General features: G+C 40.2%; 1 protein-coding gene across 3 annotated transcripts in view; it reads right to left on the bottom strand.

The window, feature by feature from the left end:
* Window positions 1-20,766, bottom strand: part of il1rapl1a (interleukin 1 receptor accessory protein-like 1a) — a 234,232-nt gene extending 213,466 nt beyond the window's left edge. For all 3 annotated transcript variants that reach the window (XM_066641201.1, XM_066641202.1, XM_066641203.1), the window contains exon 1: window positions 20,433-20,766. The gene's annotated coding sequence lies outside the window, so the exon portion shown is untranslated. The remainder of the gene's footprint in view (window positions 1-20,432) is intronic.
* Window positions 20,767-20,981: the final 215 nt, after the last annotated feature.

Genomic DNA, 20,981 nt, shown 5'->3' with positions numbered 1-20,981 from the left:
ACGTGGAGAAATTTTCCCAAATCTAACTGCCATCCACAGTGGCCATCTTGTCAGAGTAAAAATAGATACTGGAGCAAAGTGTGATGTGTTACCTCTCACACTCCTACACCACATTGACCCAACAGCCCAAACTGACTACTCTAGCAAAGTCAACCTCATGGCTTACGGAGGTCAGGTCATCAAAACTGTTGGGAGTGTGGATATAGTCTTTACATGTGGGAAGCTTCAGTTTCATGTGGTGGACCAAACAGTTAAGCTACTTCTGTGACTCACTGACAGTGTCAAGCTTGGCTTTATCCACCTTGGGCCTGATGTCCATGCCATACAGCAGCAAGTTCCGGAGCTCTCGGAATACAATGTATTTGACTGCAGTACCTTAGGCAAACTTCCTGTTGTTTACCACATGCGTTTAGATGAGTCGATCCACCCCACCATCTGTGTTCCAAGACGAATTCCGGTTGCAATGAAAGACAAAGTTAACAAAGAATTGGAGCGCATGGGATTTTAAACATATCACAAGCAGCCCTTTACACCCACAGTCAAATGGCCTTGCAGAGTGTGCTGTCCGTTCTGCAAAGCATCTGCTGGAGAAATGTGCTCGTGATGGGACAGAGATATATGCTGTCTTGCTCAATACACGCAACTTGCCAAGAGATGGCTTACCATCACCAGCACAAGGTGGAAAGTACATGCTGCCTTAGTGAAGGCCAGAAGGATAAGAAAAGTACATTATGATAAGTCAGCAAAAACTCTGCCAAAACTCCAAACAGGCCAAACAGTGAGAATGCAAACTTCATGTGGCTACGACAGGCTGGCCATGGTGATGGGAACAGCTCCACAGCCAAACAGCTACAAAGTCCAGGCACAAGGTTCAGTGTGTGTGAAACAGGCACCACCTGCTGCATACTACAGAAGAATATGACAACCTTGGACAGACAAACATGTCTTCACCAACTCAGCAGTCAGCAGTCTGAGCCCTCTTCATCTCAACATGATGAACATAAACCTGGTCCCATCACAGTCTTGCAGCCATCCTCTCCAGAGTCAAAAATGAGAGTCATGAAAAGTGCTGAGAGGTCAATTGGTGGTGGGCAAGAACCCTTAGCCACTCGCTCTGGTAGAATTCTTAGACCTAATCCAAGATATGCCGATTTTGTCAAATAACATATATTTTTCTGTTCAGATTTTCTGTTCAGCATATAGTGTGTTCAGGTCTGTTCTATAGCATTATTGTTACTGTGTAGCATTGTTATTACTGTGATGTAATTTCAGGTTCTGTGTTCAATCTTAAGAAGGAGGATGTAGAATATGGCAATAGCAGTCTGGGTTGCTGTTTTTGTAACAGGTCGGGAGATTTTGGAGGTAACACACGCACACACACACACACAAGGCTGTAGTACAATGTGCATCAAGCCAAGTAAAGAAAACATTGCCTGTCACTAGTTGTCGTCTGGTTCTTCCTCTTTCATACCTCTACAGACGTCATGCTGCATGAACTCATAACATTTAAGTTCAGTTAAATCTCTCATATTGAGCTATTTTTAATTAAAACCTCAAACATGACTCTATTAAATCAAAACTTTACAGTTTCACAAACTTAAAAAGAAATTTTTGAAAAGAATTGAATTGTTAAATTGAGTGCAACTTTTCAAAATATTTTAATATGGAATCACTCAATCCAGGTTATTACTTTGAACATTAGGGTTTACTGTGTGCCTACTTCTCCAGGGATGCACACTGTCGTTAGTGCACGTGTGTGTGTGTGCGTGTGTGTGTGTGTGTATACTATAAATCGGTTAAATTCAGAGGCAAATTTCATGGTAATCTGTGCAGTGATGACAAAAAAAATTGTACATCTGATGGCTTTCACCCATGAGAACATTAGAGAGGCCTACTACTGAATGCTCTAGCACATTAGTTCTCAAACTGTGGTATGTGTTTCAGTACTGGTACTTGAAGCAGCAAGTGGTGGTATGCCAAATTACCTCGAAAAATTTACTACTTAATTAAGGAATTTATTCATAACTGAAAATGACATGCCCTCGTCATGTCGTGTCTGTTTTCCCCGCCATGTGCTCTCTTAGCACATGGCTCTGTTTGTTATTGTCCATATCTCCGCCCATGTCCTGCCTTTCTTCCTCCCCCTCGTTATCTGTTCCAGGTGTGTCTCGTCTGTGTTATGTATTTAAGTACCCTTATCTCACTTCCTGTTTGTCGGTCATTTGTTTCAAGCTCCAGGTCATTAGTGTTGCTTCCAGTTTTGCTTTGTCGTGTTACTCAGTCTGGTCTGTCTGTCTCTGTCTTTTCATGATCTCTGTCTTTTCATCTAGATCATGTTATTAAGTCTGTCTGTCTTGTTTGCTCTAGCCCTCTGTGTTTAGTTTTGGATTTAGCACTGTGTTTATGTTTAGCTTTAGCTATCTGTGTTTGTTTAGCTTTCTTGGTCTCTTAAGTATTTCTGTCTAGTTCTCTGTCTTAGCTTAGCATTTTTAGCTCTTTCAGTTTAGGTTTCTGTTTAGCTCTGTTTCCAGGTTTGTCTATTTAGTTCTATGTATAGGTTGAGTCTGTTTCTGTCTGTTTAGCTCCCTCTAGGTTTCTCTGTCCTGTTCCCTTTCTCTCAGTCTCTGTCTAATATCATGTTTATTATCTTGTTTCAATAAAGTCACTGTGTTTTAGCAAATGCGTCTGCCTCCAGTGGTAAATTTCATAATGTTTCACAGTTTTCATAATTATGCCCCAGTGAAATTCATTTTTGTTGTAGAAAAATACAATGTGCTAAGCATACAACAGTTGATTACATCTGTAAGGGAATGGCAGGTGGTGGGGGGACAGCATTCCTCTGCTTTTTTTCCCAGCTTCGGATTGTGATCCCCCAGTTTTTGGAGAAATCTGTGTAAAGAAAGTCCAGTTTCAGTTACTGGACATAAGCAAAAGCTAGAGGCAGACATGAGCAATTTGGATTTTATTATTAAAAAAAAAAAGTCAGAGACCAAGCCAGAGAAATACTCAGAAGCCCAGAAGGACTAAATTCAGAGGCAAAAACAGGGAAAAACTAAGCAAGAATTCAGTACACATGAAGATAAAATAGAAGAAAACACTTGGCTGAAGGAAAGCATGGCAATTCTTTGCATCATTACAGTCCTAAAACAAGGTTTAACACAGCGCCGCCCCTCCCTCACCTACTGCTACAAGCACAGAGAGCCGCTATGAGCACCTGCCCCATGCGCCACACTGTTTTCACCTGAAACCTATTAAAGCACATAATTGATTTTAAATTGACCACTTCTAGTTTTTTATTTCTTTCAAAACATTTATTGCCCATAAATTTTATATGTTCTCATAAATGTAAAATTGTGTGTTTAAAATGTTTAGTTTAGGCCTAGTTATTTGTATTCTCTCTATAATATTTAATAATTATTTTAGATAATTAAGCATGCAAATTTCAAGTAAATAATTTTTGCCTTATGTCCCTGGAAGAACCAGGGGCGCACAAGATTCTGTGGTATATATCATTGGTGGTACTTGGGGGTTTTGGTTTGATAATGGGTAGTACTAGGTCTAAAATGTTTGAAAACCACTGCTCTAGAACACCCTTAGCATTGAGAATAGTGACTCTAGACTCAAGTGCACCTGATCCAGAATATCCCATTTAATGTCATGCTTTTCTATAGGAATTATAAGACAGCACATTTGCAACTGAATGTCTGTGTCAGCAATGAGTTCACCTTAAAGTAGCTGAATTGACTATGTATAGGGGGATGACTCATACTCAGTTTGTCCTTTATACGAAAAAAGCAAACAGGCACCTTCTCAATTATGAAATTCTGATTGTACCCCACGTTCCTTATGTCAGGCCATAATATATTTAAATGGTCACATGTGGATGCTGTAAATGCTTAAAACGTCATGTTGCGCAGGATGCCACTATATTAATCAGTTGAGACATTCACCGGTACTGCACGCATGAAGCACAAAAATGAAATGATAGTTGATTTAAGCAATATTCAAATTATAAAGACTTTTGTAAATGATGTTATCATGAGAAAATGCTGGGAAATTAGAATCCACATTTGCCTCATGACACAGCATCCAGTACGAAATAAAAAGCGTTGCTGAATAGTTCCAAAGCTTCTTGCACACCACTGCATGCTGAAATCTGCGTGATGTTACCCTGCTGCCAGGATAAAGTCAAAATTTTCCCAGACTTTTAACTGCAAAATCTCAGTCAGCTAGGTAGATTCCCCCATCACATAGAGTCCAGCAAGGGTCCACACTAAGGAAAATTCTTCACACTTTCAGCACAATTGATTCACTTCCTTAAACAAAGCAGCTTTTATCATTTTTCTAATACCAACTCCATTATTTGGTCAAAAGTCCCCTTGATATAAAATTGCCCATACTATACATTTCCTAGCTATGCCTTGCTAAGTTATAAAACATTATATGTTAATTCATAGTAATCTGAAATTGCTTAATTTTACATTTAATTGAGGTAGAGGATTCACTCTTCAATTTGGTCATTACCAATGACCATCTGCTAGCTAGGGTTACCCTTATTGCTTGATGCCCCCAGGCTGGAAGAGGGAAAATGAGCACATGCTTCCTTCTCTTGTGCTCCAGGCCTCAAATGGCTCAAGATTCATAGCTCCAGAATGGCACACCTGTCTCACTGCTCTCATTCTGGTGATGCCACAGCCAACTTTTTGGTCAAAGTTATCAATGATCTGCTGGTGGCTGCAGATACAGGAGCTCTAAGTATTCTGGTCCTCTTTGACTTAAGTTTTGCCTTTGACACAGTAAATCATGCCATCCTCCTCTCAAGACTGCGTGAGCTGGGTGTCACTGGTTCTGCCCTTGACTGGTTTAGATCTTACCTAACAGATCGAAAACAATTTGTCACACTTTCTGGACATAGTTCAACCATTTCATCAATCTCACAAGGGGTCCCACAAGGCTCTGTCCTTGGCCCACTACTGTTACCATTACTCGGCCATATTATCCGTCATTTCAATCTTGATTTTCACTGTTACGCTGATGACACACAGATTTACCTCCGGACCAGTTCTTTCAACAACCCACCACTCTCCAAATTGGAACTATGTCTCTCAAAAATCAGGCACTGGATGACACAAAATTCACTGATGCTTAATAGTAGTAAAACTGACCTAATCCTCATTGGCTCCAAATCTACCCTAAATAAAACTGGCTCCCTCACACTCTCAATTGATGATGTCCCCCTGTCCCCCTCCACTGTGGTCCGAAATCTTGGTGTCACCCTTGACTCTACGCTCACGTTTCATTCCCATGTTAGTTCCGTCATAAAAACCTCATTCTTCCACCTTCGCAACATTGCTAAAATCCGTCCTTCTCTTTCCCAGTCTGCCTCTGAACGCCTCATCCATGCATTCATCTCCAGCTGTCTTGACTATTGTAACTCTCTTCTTTCTGGCATTAGCTCCTCACTACTACATAAACTCCAAATGGTCCAGAACTCTGCTGCCCGTCTCCTCACCCACACCCGGTCCCACCACCACATCACCCTAGTTCTCCACAACCTCCACTGGCTTCCTGTTAAATATCGTATTCAGTTCAAAATCCTCCTTCTCACCTACAAAGCTCTCAATAACCAAGCTCCCTCTTACTTATCGGACCTTCTTCAACCATACACACCTAATCGCATTCTCAGATCTTCCTCAGCTGGTTTACTCACAATCCCCCCTTCTAAGCTGCGTAGTCTTGGAGATCAAGCCTTCTCCAGACATGCCCCCCGCCTCTGGAACTCCCTTCCTCCAGAAATTCAACAGTCAACATCTCTATCACTATTTAAATCCAAACTTAAAACACACCTGTTTGCGGCTGCATTTAATCCCTCTGTTTCTGATTAGCCCTTGTTTGTTTTTACCCTTGTTCCTGTTTTGTATCATTGTATGTTATGTAGTGTTATGGATGTGATTGTGTTTATGTGTTCATCTGATTGTAACAGCGTCTTTGGGTTACTGAAAAGCGCTTTAAAAATTCCATTTATTATTATTATTATTACTATCTTTTACACATCATAGCTCTTGGGTGAATCTCCTGCTTTATTTTTTTCTCTTTTGTCTCTTTTTTGAGTTATTAAATTTTGAGTATTACCTAGTCAGTTCTCTTCTGCCTGGCTACTTTTATATATTGTGTTGAATTGCCCCAATCTTGCCAATGCCTCCTAATTACTGAACATTCCACTGGCTTTAAATTAACAAAAGAAGTGCGGTAGATGCCTTATAATTTTAAGTTGACCTGATATGATTGTTTTACAGTTTGATGAGGCATGAAGAAAAACATATGTTATGTGGTAATGTAGGTTTGTAAAATGTTCTCATCCCACACACATCTCTGTGAGCTTAAAGGCTTCAGTGAGTAATGTTTAGAAGAACACTTGAGGACAACCGTCATCCTTGAGCCTTCAACCAACTCCTACTTAAAGATTAAAGGATTCAAATCGCATATGCCACACCTTCTGCATTTTATGCCCATCCTGGAGGCCCCTAGCCTTATGGAGCAAGACATGACTACTTTTTAAATATTTACCACTGGATCCTGGAAATGTGCAGAAAAGAAGTGTATGTGCCCCTTAATAACAACCCTCAAATCTCTCTTGTCCAATTTGGAGTTTAAAAAACAAGCAAAACAAAGAGGTGAGCAAAATGCTATTGGTAGCTAACATTTTTTTTCATGTTGAAAGAGTTTTTTGTTGTTTGGGTTTTTTGTTGTTGGGTTTGTTTTTGTTTGTATGCCAAAAAATCGAACAAACTAAATATTTTATCATGGATATATGTATGTACACGATGCGGCACGATGGAGCAGCAGGTAGTGTTGCAGTCACACAGCTCCAGGGACCTAGAGGTTGTGGGTTCAAGTCATGCTCTGGGTGACTGTCTGTGAGGAGTTTGGTGTGTTCTCCCCGTGTCCGGTGGGTTTCCTCCAGTTTCCTCCCACAGTCCAAAAAACACACACCGTGGATTGGCGTCTCAAAAGTGTCCGTAGGTGTGAGTGTGTGAGTGAATGTGTGAGTGTGTGTTGCCCTGTGAAGGACTGGCGCCCCCAGGGTGTATTCCTGTTTTACGCCCAGTGATTCCAGGTAGGCTCTGGACACACCGCGACCCTGAACTGGATAAGCGGTTACAGATAATGAACGAATGAATGAATGTAGTGGTACATGTGCAGAAAATACACGTGCAGGTGGTCAGGACCTGGGCCGGTATGTAGATTGTCAGTTAAGCCGGTCCCAAAGGAATGATTGGATTAAATATTTACAGTTTATGCTATTTTTTGGCTTATATACACAACAAATCTATTTCTTTATGCCATCTGCCTGTTATCAGGATGATATATCAAAAAATATAACAAAAAATCTTTTTTAAGACAAATCACCTAGCCTAGCTTTAAGTTAGCATGGCTGAATAGTTCTTCCAAAACTCCATTTAAGTTTTTGAATTTGTGTGCAGAGAACATATAGTACCAGATGGGTACTAACACCACTGAGTGCTTGAAAATGGCAGAGAAACAGACAATGGTGTGCACTGGTAAACAACTAAAGAATCGAAAGTCAGTGGCAGAGATGGTATTCAATAAAAAGCAGTTGGATAAAGCCAGAGAACAAACCAGAGTAGATATCGATGGAGCTTTCCAAAAGTGGAGGACTCTAAGGGCACAGAAAGCCATGGCAAGTGATGCAGAGATAGCTAGACTGGTAATTATATCATTTATCATCAACTTGTCATTTTGTGTATTTGGGATTTGCAAAAGTGTGTTAAAAGTTAATTGTCATAGCTATGTAGCCAGAATAGCTGCTTCTTTGTAACACTTTGTGTAAGCTATACAGGCAAGCGAGATGAACTTTGATATATATAGAATGAACTTTGATATAAATAGAATTAACGCTGATATATATAGAATGCACTTTGATATATATATAGAATGAATGCTGATATATATAGAATGAACGCTGATATATATATAGAATGAACTTTGATATATATAGAATGAATGCTGATATATATATATATATAGAATGAATGCTGATATATATAGAATGAACGCTGATATATATAGAATGAACTTTGATATATATAGAATGAAAGCTGATATATATAGAATGAATTTTGATATATATAGAATGAAAGCCGATATATATAGAATGAACTTTGATATATATAGAACGAAAGCTGATATATATAGAATGAATGCTGATCTATATAGAATGAAAGCCGATATATAAAGAATGAAAGCTGATATATATAGAATGAAAGCTGATATATATATAGAATGAACTTTGATATATATAGAATGAACGCTGATATATATATATATATATATATATATATATATATATATATATATATATATATATATATATATATGTATATGTATATGGGCAACACAGGTAGTGTCGCAGTCACACAGCTCCAGGGGCCTGGAGGTTGTGGGTTCGTTTCCCGTTCCGGGTGACTGTCTGTGAGGAGTTGGTGTGTTCTCCCCGTGTCCGCGTGGGTTTCCTCCCACAGTCCAAAAACACACGTTGCAGGTGGATTGGCGACTCAAAAGTGTCTGTAGGTGTGAGTGTGTGAGTGAATGTGTGTGTGTGTGTGTCTGTGTTTCCCTGTGAAGGACTGGCGTACCCTCCAGGGTGTATTCCCGCCTTGCGCCCAATGATTCCAGGTAGGCTCTGGGCCCACCGCGGCCCTGAATTGGAAAAGCGGTTACAGATAATGAATGAATGAATGAATGATATATATAGCATGAACGCTGATATATATAGAATGAAAGCTGACATACAGGGGTTGGACAATGAAACTAAAACACCTGGTTTTAGACAACAATAATGTATTAGTGTGGTGTAGGGCCTCCTTTTTAATTCAAATCAAATGTATTTATATAGCGCTTTTCACAACTGATGTTGTCACAAAGCAGCTTCACAGAATTCCAGTAAGACAAAGATTTGACATGAAATGTAAAAACAAATGTAAAACCCTCAAGTGAGCAAACCAGGGGCGACAGTGGCAAGGAAAAATTCCCCCAGCTGAGGAAGAAACCTTGGGAGGAACCAAGGCTCACAAGGGGTGACCCATCCTCCACTGGTCAATCTACTGGTGATGATAGTTAGTAGTCCATGAGAACTTCAGTGTAGGGACAGCTTCAAGGCACTTGGTGGTTGCTGGAGCGTGGGCAGCTGGTCTGAAGCATGGAGGAGGGTCTCGACAGTCATCCATCAGTGTCCAGACAGACAGGTGGGCAGTCATTTACTCGGAAAAATGTAAAGGGATGGAATAAGTTTTGAACTGTTTTGTGTTTGTAAAGTAGAAAATATGAAAATTTCCAGAGTGTGGCTAATGACTCCGGCAGATCTGACTATGGCCTCCTTTTGCGGCCAATACAGTGTCAATTCGTCTTGGGAATGACATATACAAGTCCTGCACAGTGGTCAGAGGCATTTTAAGCCATTCTTCTTGCAGGATAGTGGCCAGGTCACTACGTGATGCTGGTGGAGGAAAACGTTTCCTGACTCGCTCCTCCTAAACACTCCAAAGTGGCTCAATAATATTTATATCTGGTGACTGTGCCGGCCATGGGAGATGTTCAACTTCACTTTCATGTTCATCAAACCAATCTTTCACCAGTCTTGCTGTGTATATTCATGCATTGTCATCCTGATACATGGAATCTCCTTCAGGATACAATGTTTGAACCATTGAATGCACATGGTCCTCCAGAATGGTTCGGAAATCCTTGGCAGTGACGCGCCATCTAGCACAAGTATTGGGCCAAGGGAATGCCATGATCATTCTATATATATCAAAGTTCATTCTCTATATATCAGCGTTCATTCTATATCCCCCATACTCAAATAGTGGCCTCCGAGCCTTTTTAGGCCTATTGGGCATCTATTTCTGGCCCGAGAGCTGTTTTGAAAAGTTTTTTTTTTTTAATTATGATTTTTTTTCAATCGCGCTGTCCGCTCTTATTTTGAAATATTTTGAAGTTGCCTCCATGGCAACTATAAACAGATAGCAGTAAAGCCTTCGGAAACGAGACAGTCACTCTCTCGCTCAGCAGCAGCAACACGTTTACCGACCGGAGCAATAATGACATGCCCGAAATTTGCCCCAAAAAGACAACTGTGTTCAATGTTCATTCTATATATATCAGCATTCATTATATATATATATATATATATATATATATATCAAAGTTCATTCTATATACAAACCGGATTCCAAACAAGTTGGGACATTAAACAAATTGTGAATAAAAACCGAATGCAATGATGTGGAGATGCCAACATCTAATATTATATTCAGAATAGAACACAAATCACAGATCAAAAGTTTAAACTGAGAGAATGTATCATTTTAAGGGAAAAATATGTTGTTTCAAAATTTCATGGCGTCAACAAATCCCAAAAGAGTTGGGACAAGGCCATTTTTTACCACTGTGTGGCATTCCCCCTTCTTCTTACAACACTCCACAGACATCTGGGGACAGAGGAGACCAGTTTCTCAAGTTTAGAAATAGGAATGCTCTCCCATTCATGTCTCTAACTGTTCAATCGTCTTGGGCCGCCTTTGTCACACCTTCCTCTTTATGATGCTCCAAATGTTCTCTATAGGTGAAAGATCTGGACTGCAGGCTGGCCATTTCAGTACTGGGATCATTCTCCTACGTAGCCATGATGTTATGATTGCTGCAGAATGTGGTCTGGCATTATCTTGTTGAAAAATGCAGGGTCTTCCCTGAAAGAGATGACGTCTAGATGGGAGCATATGTTGTTCTAGAACCTGAACATAGTTCTCTGCATTAATGGTGCCTTTCCAGACATGCAAGCTACCCATGCCACAAGCATTCATGCAACCCCAAACCATCAGTGATGCAGGCTTCTGAACAGAGTGTTGATAACAACTTGGGTCATCCTTGTCCTCTCTGGTCTGGATGACATGGCGTCCCAGTGTTCCATAAAGAACTTCAAATCGTGACTCATCTGACCACAGAACAGTCTTCCATTTTGCCACACTCCATTTTGACCCCTGGCCCAGTGCAAACGTCTGAGCTTGTGGAGCTTGCTTAGAAATGGCTTCCTCTTTGCACTGTAGAGTTTCAGCTCACAACAGCTGATGGCACGGTGGATTGTGTTCACTGACAATGCTATCTGGAAGTATTCCTGAGCCCATTCTGTTATTTCCTTGACATTGGCATTCCTGTTTGAGGTGCAGTGACGTTTAAGGGCCCAGAGATCACGAGCATCCAGTAGAGTTTTACGGCCTTGACCCTTACGCAAAGCAATTGTTCCAGATTCTCTGAATCTTTTAATGATGCTATGCATGGTTGATGATAATAACTTAAAAGTCTTTGCTATTTTACGCCGTGTAACACCATTCTGGTATCGCTGCACTATCTTTCTGCGCAACAATGGTGGAATTGGTGATCCTCTTACCATCTTGGCTTCAGAGAGACACTGACACTCTGAGAAGTTCTTTTTATACCCAATCATGTTGTCAATTGACCTAATTAGTGTTAATTAGTCTTCCAGCTGTTCGTTATATGCTCAATTTCCTTTTTCCAGCCATTTATTGCTTCTTGTCCCAACTTTTTTGGGATTTGTTGACACTGTGAAATTTTGAATCAATATATTTTTCCTTTAAAATGTTACATTTACTCAGATTAAACTTTTGATTTGTCATCTATGTTCTATTATGAATAAAATATTGACATTTGCCATCTCCACATCATTGCATTCAGTTTTTATTCACAATTTGTTTAGTGTCCCAACTTTTTTGGAATCCGGTTTGTACATCAATGTTCATTCTATATATATATCAAAGTTCATTCTATATATATCAGCTTTCATTCTATATATATCAGTGTTCATTCTATATATATCAAAGTTCATTTAATATTTCCTGTTTGGCTTGCCATAATATGTATGTATGTATGTATGTATGTATGTATATATATATATATATATATATATATATATATATATATATATATATATATATATATATATATATATAATAATAATCTGCTTTAAACAAGACACGAGTTGGTGTCGCTTGCTTGCTTATTTGTGTTTATTTATAGGCAGAGCCAGTCCAGGCTTAAAAATAGCTGTTTATTCTACAGGTTGAATCTTTGTGTCACCTTAAATTGTGTAGTAGTTTTGTCCAAGCTCCTGTAACTACTTCACTGTTTAAGGACTTAGTCGATTTTTAATGTGGAATGGAATAGTGAGGAACTTTTAGCACGCACTTGTTAGTTTGGGGAAGTTTAAACATTATTATTACAAATAAAATGTATTATTAAACAAGTAATAGACAGTATAAAAACTCTTTATAGGTATGACAAAGATTTTTCTCTCTGCAGTGCACTCTCTGTGTTTACTAATCTCTGTGTATACATTCATGTGTAAATTGGGGGGGTTGGCTTTGGAAGGAGGATTGAAAGAAAAGGGTTGTACTTTTTATTAAGATTTCTTTCCAACCCCACCCACACAAATCACCAAATCACCTACCCCAGCTTTAAGCACACAGTTGTCAACTTTGTGCTCCATCAGATATTTCCTACTTAGTTTGTGCCCACCATAATAAGTCTACATTCCCATCCATATTTAGCCTCATATTTCGCATGACATTCCACAGGCATTATCATTACGAGATCATGCCTGGTCCTGCGGCACTAGGAGACTAACTTCACTCCTCACTATAGTGTTTCTTCATTCTAACACACCTACTTTGACTCTGAAATGCAATCGTCTTTGAGTCAGCTCTGACATAAAAGGGTCAAGATCACTCTGATTTAGAATGCTGACAAGCACCTTTCTATCATAAAAGGTGATTTAAAAGGCCTTTTCCTTAATTTTTAGTTACTGGCTTAGCCCCTTTGTAATAGAATATTTCTCACAAGCATATATATTTGAACTAGTGTGATCGTTTTTTTTTTTTTGCCATTGCAGAATTTGCTTCTTATGGGTTTCTGATGAAAACCCTTTTTGACTTCGGAATTGCTCATTTTCATTCTCCTCAGTCTGAAGGACTGCATCAGCATACATATTATACTAATGCACAAGTCCATGCAAAATTGCTTCCAGCATACCTTGATGTCAGCCCGGTAAAGGACTTAGGAACTTTACCGGGTTATATGCTGTTGAAGTAATTATACTTTGTTTACAGGCATGTTTCTGTAGTTGTTGTGCATAAAGACTGAGGTAGTTGTGTGATATGTTGGTCAAGTGTGAACATATGCCTCATTTTCTGGTGTTACCCCCTGTGATCTGGCATGCTCTATTTGATAGGGTTGTAAGAATTCCAGATTAAAAATATGCTCCCAAATACCATTTTTAGGGCTTTGGGTCTATTTTGAATATTCTGTGTGTGTGTGTGTGTGTGTTGTGGGGGATGTTTGTCGTTTAGAATATCTGTGTCCATGTATGCCTGCTTTAAAATCCTGTCTCTGTGCTGCAGCTCCCACTAACTTGCTCTCTAACTCGCTCTCTAACTCTCACGTACACGGTTTGTCTAAGGGCACAGAGTACACGAGTTAACTAAAGTTTGTGGTGTGGCCTAATTCAAGGTATAAAGCTGACAAAATGAACTGTAACTTCGCCACGCTTCGTTGTAAGTAGGTTGTTGTAGGGTGTTAGGCTCTTTTAGGGTTCATTCGGGACTTGAATACGGGGGGAGTGCTGGGGAAGCAGAGTGGGTTATTTTAACCATTGTAGAGCCTGAATACAGGTGGGGTGAAGCGTTGCTTTTGTAGATAGCTACATTTATCCAAAAATACGTATATCTGAATCTCCAAATTAAAAACCTAATACCTACCCAACGAATGAATATCCGAACAGCCGAATATTCGGGGCCAGTCCTAAAAGATGCACCCTTCCTTTATGCAACAAGTTTCCTTCACCTTCTACCACAAAAATTGGAAGTGGCATCTTTCTTAAGAGATAGAAAAGCTTCAGTTATCTCTCAGCAGACCCCACAGAAATGCTGGACACACAGCTCTGTTTGAGATGGATGGTGACACAGTACATGTTACTTACACTACTCCCGTCTATTTAGCTTTTGTTTTTGTTTTCCATTAGGCAAATGTGTTACCTGGTACCTGGAACTTGGTACATTCTCGCTTGTAGGTCCAAACAAGCCAGGTAAGAACTAAATCATGAGGTGTAAACCTTGCAGAGAGCTGATTAACCAGAGACACCTGTCAATCGTGACAAAATTCAACATTCTGCAACAAACTACAAATTTGTAAAATCTTCAAGCCACAGTAAAGATCAATTTTTTAAATCCAAATCAAAATGGTAGCTTGTAAATTTGTGGCACGGTCTTTTGAAGGTGTTCAAATTTTCCTTGTATTCATGCCTCATTCATGACCAAGCTGTGCTCTGTCCCAAAAAACAACAACATGTGAATACACAATGAGTAAATAACGCTTAACGTTACGGTCACCATTGTTGTGGTTTTCAAAGCCTGCTGCTCCAGTTAGAGACTGTGTTTTGCTACATCACCACCTACTTATTGGCAGCAGCCATGGTAGTGGAAACTGAACCTGTTACCAGCTACCAAACAGTGAGTACAGCCAAGTACTCCATAATTGACCTCCTGGAAGACAAAAACTGCAAAATTGCCACACTGATGACAGCGACTATGGGAGGGGCAGTGGGGGAAGAATGAGTGGATAGGATCAGCCATCAAGTGCAATGGTCAAGTAGACTTGATGCAACTTTGAAGGCCAGGCCCAGGATGTCACCAGGGGCTCTACGTGAGGGTCATGTGTGGCTGACGTCACTTACAGGACTCCTTGACTTGCAAGAAGTTGGGACACAAGGCAATATTGACCCTTGCATGTGAGCCAGTGGTGGGAAGCCTGGGCTACTGTAGGAGGCTTTGGCTCATCTGTGTCATCAGGAGCATCCAATTTAGTGGAATGTTAGACACTGGCTTCACTATGTTGCTGCTATTGCCAGGAATGTTGCCTCATACATTAAGATGGGTGGGAGCCAACCAATGTGCAACTAAAATAATTTTCTCAGAGTATGAGTGGCCATAAAAGGAAGATGGCAGCATAAGGTGCATGTGGAGCCACTCCTTTGTGCACAGGTTCTGGTTAGTATTCTACAATCCTGCAGAAATACGCTTTGCAGGGTCACGAGCATGTTGCTCTCTTCATTTTTACAGATTATTGTACAGAAGTAAAAGAAGAGGGAGCTTGAGCAAAACATCCTGTCATTCAAGGGCAAACTGGTTAGTTGGGGAGGAGCTGAACATACTACAGCTAAAACCAGGGCAGGAAGCAATGCTAAACCAAAAGCTAGTATTTAGTAATGGTGGACAGTGAAATGACAGGATTGACACAGAAGACCACAACTGCCAGAGTTGTGCTCAAGAAAATGGCAGGGTGTAATTGTAGAAATAAAGGACATTGTCCAAATGTCCATTGACATTTGGCTTTTGAAGGGGAAAGTGCATACCTCAAGGACCTTATGGGTTGGTAGGGAGTTAAGGTGTAGGGCTCTGCCACATGGTTCCTGGCCTTACTTGCAGTCACATCAGTGAATAATTACTTGTGCTATTTGTTGTTGTTTAAGAACACTATGTACCAATGGCAGAGATCTTATTCTCCCTATTACAGATCAGTGAATCATTGCAATTATTTTGAAACTGCAAATGTATGGTAAACTACTACCTAGTGTTGTTTAAAGTTATGTGTAGTGTATTTAAGGATGGTAGTTCTAGTGTGATCTGATGTCACACACACTGTAATTAAAATTAATAATCAAAATTAATATTTATCGAGGATAAATGTATCAATTCCCAGCTGGTGTGACTATATAAGCTGTGGCCCTAACATCAGGAGATTTTGAATTTGATCCCTGGTAATCTCTCTGCCATCTGTGGGCAGGTGTCAAAAAGAGCATAACTGGCTCATTCTGGCAAGGTGTAAGCCAACACAGGTGTCTTTCAGCTGATGTAAAGTTGGGTCGTTATTGTTCTTCTCTATGTGCTTTCAGCTGTCCAGTGGCAAAGCATTAAATGGCTTCATGTCTTTAAGAGCAAGCATGTGCTAGCCTTGATTGGCCTTAGCCTTCAGTACCCAAGGATGGGTACTCATGAGAACCCAAAATAGCAGTAGTATAAGATTGTAAAAAAACATAGGAGGCTTTGAAACCAAAAAGAATGTGGATCAGAGGATTGAACATGTCTTTTGAGTTGACATTATCAGATGAGCAGTGCCATATTTATCTCCTGAAGCTAAATGAATAATGAAACAGCAGCAAAAACTACAAAAACGAGATACACAAGACAACAATAACCTAGCTCTACAGTAGACAAAAAATGGTTAGTGATTTCACTGCTAACATTCCTGTTGGTTAGCGATACCTTTTAATGTTAATTACTTTGGTTTAAAAGCCCCACGTAAATTACAGCATCAACCAAATTTAGGTACAGTCTCCTAGACGCAGCTCTGTAACCCGAGCATGTGACTGTTTGTTTTGTGTCAGGGGAAACATGGAGCAGTGACAGAGCAATGGTGTGACGCACAATCTTACCTCCATATCCTGATTTCACTCATAAAGGGCCCTCAAAACCAGGAGGTTAAATCAGGATTGGGACGTGAGATTGAGCACCATACCAGAGTGAAAAGTAAGCTAATATGATAACTGATGTTTGGCTGTAAAAATGTGCTAGTGTAGTCATTTTTTTTAATTTTGAACAACACATAAGCTGTCTCAGGCAAAAAAAGAACACATTCCAGCCAGAATTATAACTTGCTGCCTGCCCCACGTTAAACGCTGCAGTGCTCCGTTCCACATTAAGTGGCATTATAATTATGTGCTTTTTTATTATATATATAATTGAGGTTTATACAGTTTACCTAATACAACGATTACAATGTCCATTTAGGTCTATGTTTATTTAAACTTTATTTAATTGGTATATAGTGCTGCTAATTTTTGATGTTCAATATAAATCGTGGTAAAAATATTTAAATGTGTCTATAAGTACATTTTAGTATGATTTTTCAGCACATTAGAACAATACCACAATAGTACTGAAAACTATCATTTTTGGCCACAATTATCATGATATTACATTTTCCTGTGGTTTCATGTCTACTCTACAGGTACACTCTTCAGTATGTTGCTTTATAATGTTGTTGTTTTTCTTATCTTATAGTTGAAATTGTTGTTAACCTACATTAGACCCACATTTGAATTAATCATCTTTTTCACCTATTTGCTGACAGCACCTTTTGTTCCATAGCCACAGGCAGTAGCCCAAAAGCCAGCAAACACGGCTCTTCGGCATAGTTTAATAGGGCTTGTACTGCTGCTAGTGATGGCTTCTGCTAGTGAGAGCAATTTCTTTGAGTGCACTTCCTATCTAGAAAGCTGACACACATGGAAAAGTGGCTCATCTCCAAACTAACCGCAGGCAGAGACTGTCACTCCAGCCTTGCTAAACCCCCACCACAATCACCACCACCCCCCACACCTATTTTCTGTCCAGTCCTGTCTTCTGTACTGGGATTGAATAGCAGTCATATTAATCCTGCATTTAAGATGTTGGGATTGCTTAATCCTGTGGTTCTCAAACTTTTTAGACCAAGTACCACCCGTTATCAATCCAAAACCTCCAAGTACCACCAATGATTTATACCACTGAAGCTTGTGCGCTCCTGGTTCTTCCTCTGTTCCAGGGACATAAGCCAAAATCTTACTTGAATTTTTGCATGTTTCTGTTGCTTTTTATTTACTTGCAATTTACATGCTTAACACAAAATTTTCTAAAATAATTACTAAACATTATAGAGAGAATACAAGTAACCAGGCCTAAACTGAATATTTTAAACACAATATTATATTCATGAGAACATATAAAATTTATGGGCAATAAGTGTTTTTAAAGAAATAAATAACGAGAAGAGGTCAATTTAATATAATTGGCTTCAGGTGAAAACAGCGTGGCGCTTGGGGCAGGTGCTCACAGCAGCTCTCCGCGCTTGTAGGTGAAGGAGGGGCAGCGTCGTGTTAAACCTTGTTTTAGGGCTGTAATGATGCGATGAATGGCCAAGTTTTCCTTCAGCTGAATATTTTCTTCTATTTTATTGTCACGTGTACAGAATTCTCGCTTAGTTTTTCTCTGTTTGCCTCTGGATTTAGTCCTTCTGGGGCATAATTTAAAAACTGTGAAACATTATGCAATTTACATACAACTTTAGATTTACATAAAAACTTTAGATTTTCAGTTATGAATAAATTGTGGAGTAAATATTTCAAGGCAATAATTTGGCATGCTACCATTTGCTGCTTCCACAATTTGGGAACCAGTGGCCAAATCTAATAGCATTCCATATATATATATATATATATATATATTCTACACATACAGGGGTAAGTTGATAAAACATGTATAATAGCATACTAGCAATGTTAGGAATAATAGCAATGTTGAGATATAAAAAAGAAAGAAGAAAACGAAATGTCAACTTTGATATATAGTATACATTTGAAAATACACAGTGTAGTACATTTTATTTATTTTTTAATATATTGTATTATTTGTTGTGGTTAATATTAACATTTTAATCATAAGCTGACAAAATGAAAAATTAAATGCTGCAGCAGTACTTTGTTTATCCTGTATTACACTTGTATATCGGCATGTGACCTATAGCCTCCTGAAACTTGTCACCCCCTAAACCTGCACCCCTCTCTATTAGCCAGTGAGCGTGCAGCATGGGCGGGGTTTGCCGGAATGCGGGTAGGGAAAAATAATCGAAGCGTTGCAGCTCTATACAGGAAGGAGGGTGAGGATGGAGACGAGTAGAAGGAGGGGGTTCCTCCCCACTTCCTCAGCCTGAGTGAGTGACAGCTCCAGTAAGAGAAGTCAATTACGCTGTCAAAATCAATTTGATCAGGTTTCCAGGAGGTTGCGCGCATATTTGCTGTAAGAATGGCACGCTGCTTCCAAGAGATACACTCAGTGAGAGAAGGATGGGGGTGCACGAAAGATGCTGGTGGTCAGAAGGGGTGGATCTACTCAGTTTGAGCACATTTACAACGAATGGAATCTTCATCATCCATTAAAATCCTGATCCTCTCCCTGCATGCCGATCTTTATTTCTCAATCTGTCTGTCTGTCTCTCTCTCTTTCTCTCTCTCTCTCGCCCATGCTTTAGTTCCTGCTTCCCAAAAAATACTGCGCTTGTTTCTAAGATGTTACAAGATGCTCAAAGGAAAAATGTAGGCTGCTGGTCTATTTTTAGCCTCTGTGAAGGTTAAAGGTGCACTATTTACACTACCAAAGTAAAAAAAAAAGATATGTATATAAATAAATACTGTAAATATAAGTAAATACTGCAACCTGAAAATGTATCTGTGATGGAATGTGGTATGTTATATTGTTTTGTTCCCTAACTAAAGGCACTGAAAATGCCGCCACAGTGGCAGTATCTGTATTAAATGTCTTTCAGTCAATAACGCTCCTAAATTCAATGACAAAATAACAGACCTAACCTTAATGACATACAAGAAAGCGTAACGATTGTAACGTAAATGTCGCAAAAGAGTAACACACATGATGTAACATGCTTCACATCAGCGTTTGTGACGTGGGGAAAAAGTAACGCTCGTGACGTTAAGGACTGTTTTTATCGTAACTGTAACAGAATGGCAGCGTTTGTGACGTAGGGGGAATCTAGCGGTTACATTAGTGTGTCATCATCAGACATGTCAGTGTTTCGTTTGTAGCTTGCACGAGCACACACAAGCACGCAATACAGACTTGCACACTCTTTCACAGACACACACAGTGACCGCAGTGTGTGTGTGTGTGTGGGGGGGGGGTCGTTCCATTACAGCGGGCTCGGTTCTGCCAGTTTCACCCCCACCTGCATCTCACTATAAAACTACCCAATCCCAAACCACAGTTGACCACATGTTTTCCCACAAGTTGTTGTCAGGCTTGGAGCTGAACTGTTTTTTTTAGACCCCCAACACCAACACACAGACGCACACACGCACACACACACATTCCCCCTCCTTCACATCTCGAGCGCTCCTGCGACACACAGGAGCTTAGAGGAAACTGCATGCAAACAGAGCGCAAGCTCCCCATATTGAAAAGGACCACATGTGAAATGCATGAATCAGATCCAGTGATGAGCGTACAACTATGGCCTATTTGAATTCTACCTCACATATTAACCTCACACATCTCCGTGCGTTTCTATCCTCTTTAGGCTAATGGTCTTGTTTAGCTTTCAGTCTTTTCTGACCACAACAAATCTCAGAATGTCAGTGCTGCACTGACCACCCCGTCGCCCACGCATCTCCCCCCACCTCCCAAAAGAGCATCGAGCTCTCCAAACTTTTGCCCCCTACAGTGCGCGCTTACCGGCTGAGTTGGCTCAGTGGATGATAATGATGATGTTGAAGGTGAGAAGATATGGGACGACGCAGCTAAGGAGCATCACGGCGCAAAAAGAAGGGGAAAAATGGAAATGACAAGATCCTCCGCTTCTCCTCAGGAGTTCAGTCCCTGAGCCGATCAGTCACATCTCACACCGCTGAAGTGCTCCATGCGAAGCGAAGCTAGACGCAGACGCTAATTCCCGCTAGTCTTCACCTGTTCATTTGCGCTCAAGCTACGGCGGACCCATGCTGAAGTGCGCGCGCTTTTCGCGGGTTCAAAACGCGCAGTGGTCGCGACGAGAGACTCCGCAGGTATCCGCCACTGAAAGATGCTCTGAGAGGGGAGAGAGTAAGGGGGGTTCCTGCGCGCGCGCGCGAGAGAGAGAGAGAGAGAGAGAGAGAGGACCGATGTGTGTGTTCTGCTGCAGCAGTCCGCTCGGTCCTAAAGCCTGCATCAAAAATACAAACACTGGACTTAAGGTGCGGAGAGTGCTGTGAAAAATTTTGCAGAAATACGGAAAAAAATCTGAAC

This window comes from Hoplias malabaricus, chromosome 12 (assembly GCF_029633855.1).
Source record: "Hoplias malabaricus isolate fHopMal1 chromosome 12, fHopMal1.hap1, whole genome shotgun sequence".
NCBI classification, from domain to species: domain Eukaryota; kingdom Metazoa; phylum Chordata; class Actinopteri; order Characiformes; family Erythrinidae; genus Hoplias; species Hoplias malabaricus.
Note: the sequence above shows the minus strand (reverse complement) of the source record. Positions and strands in the feature narration are given on the sequence as shown.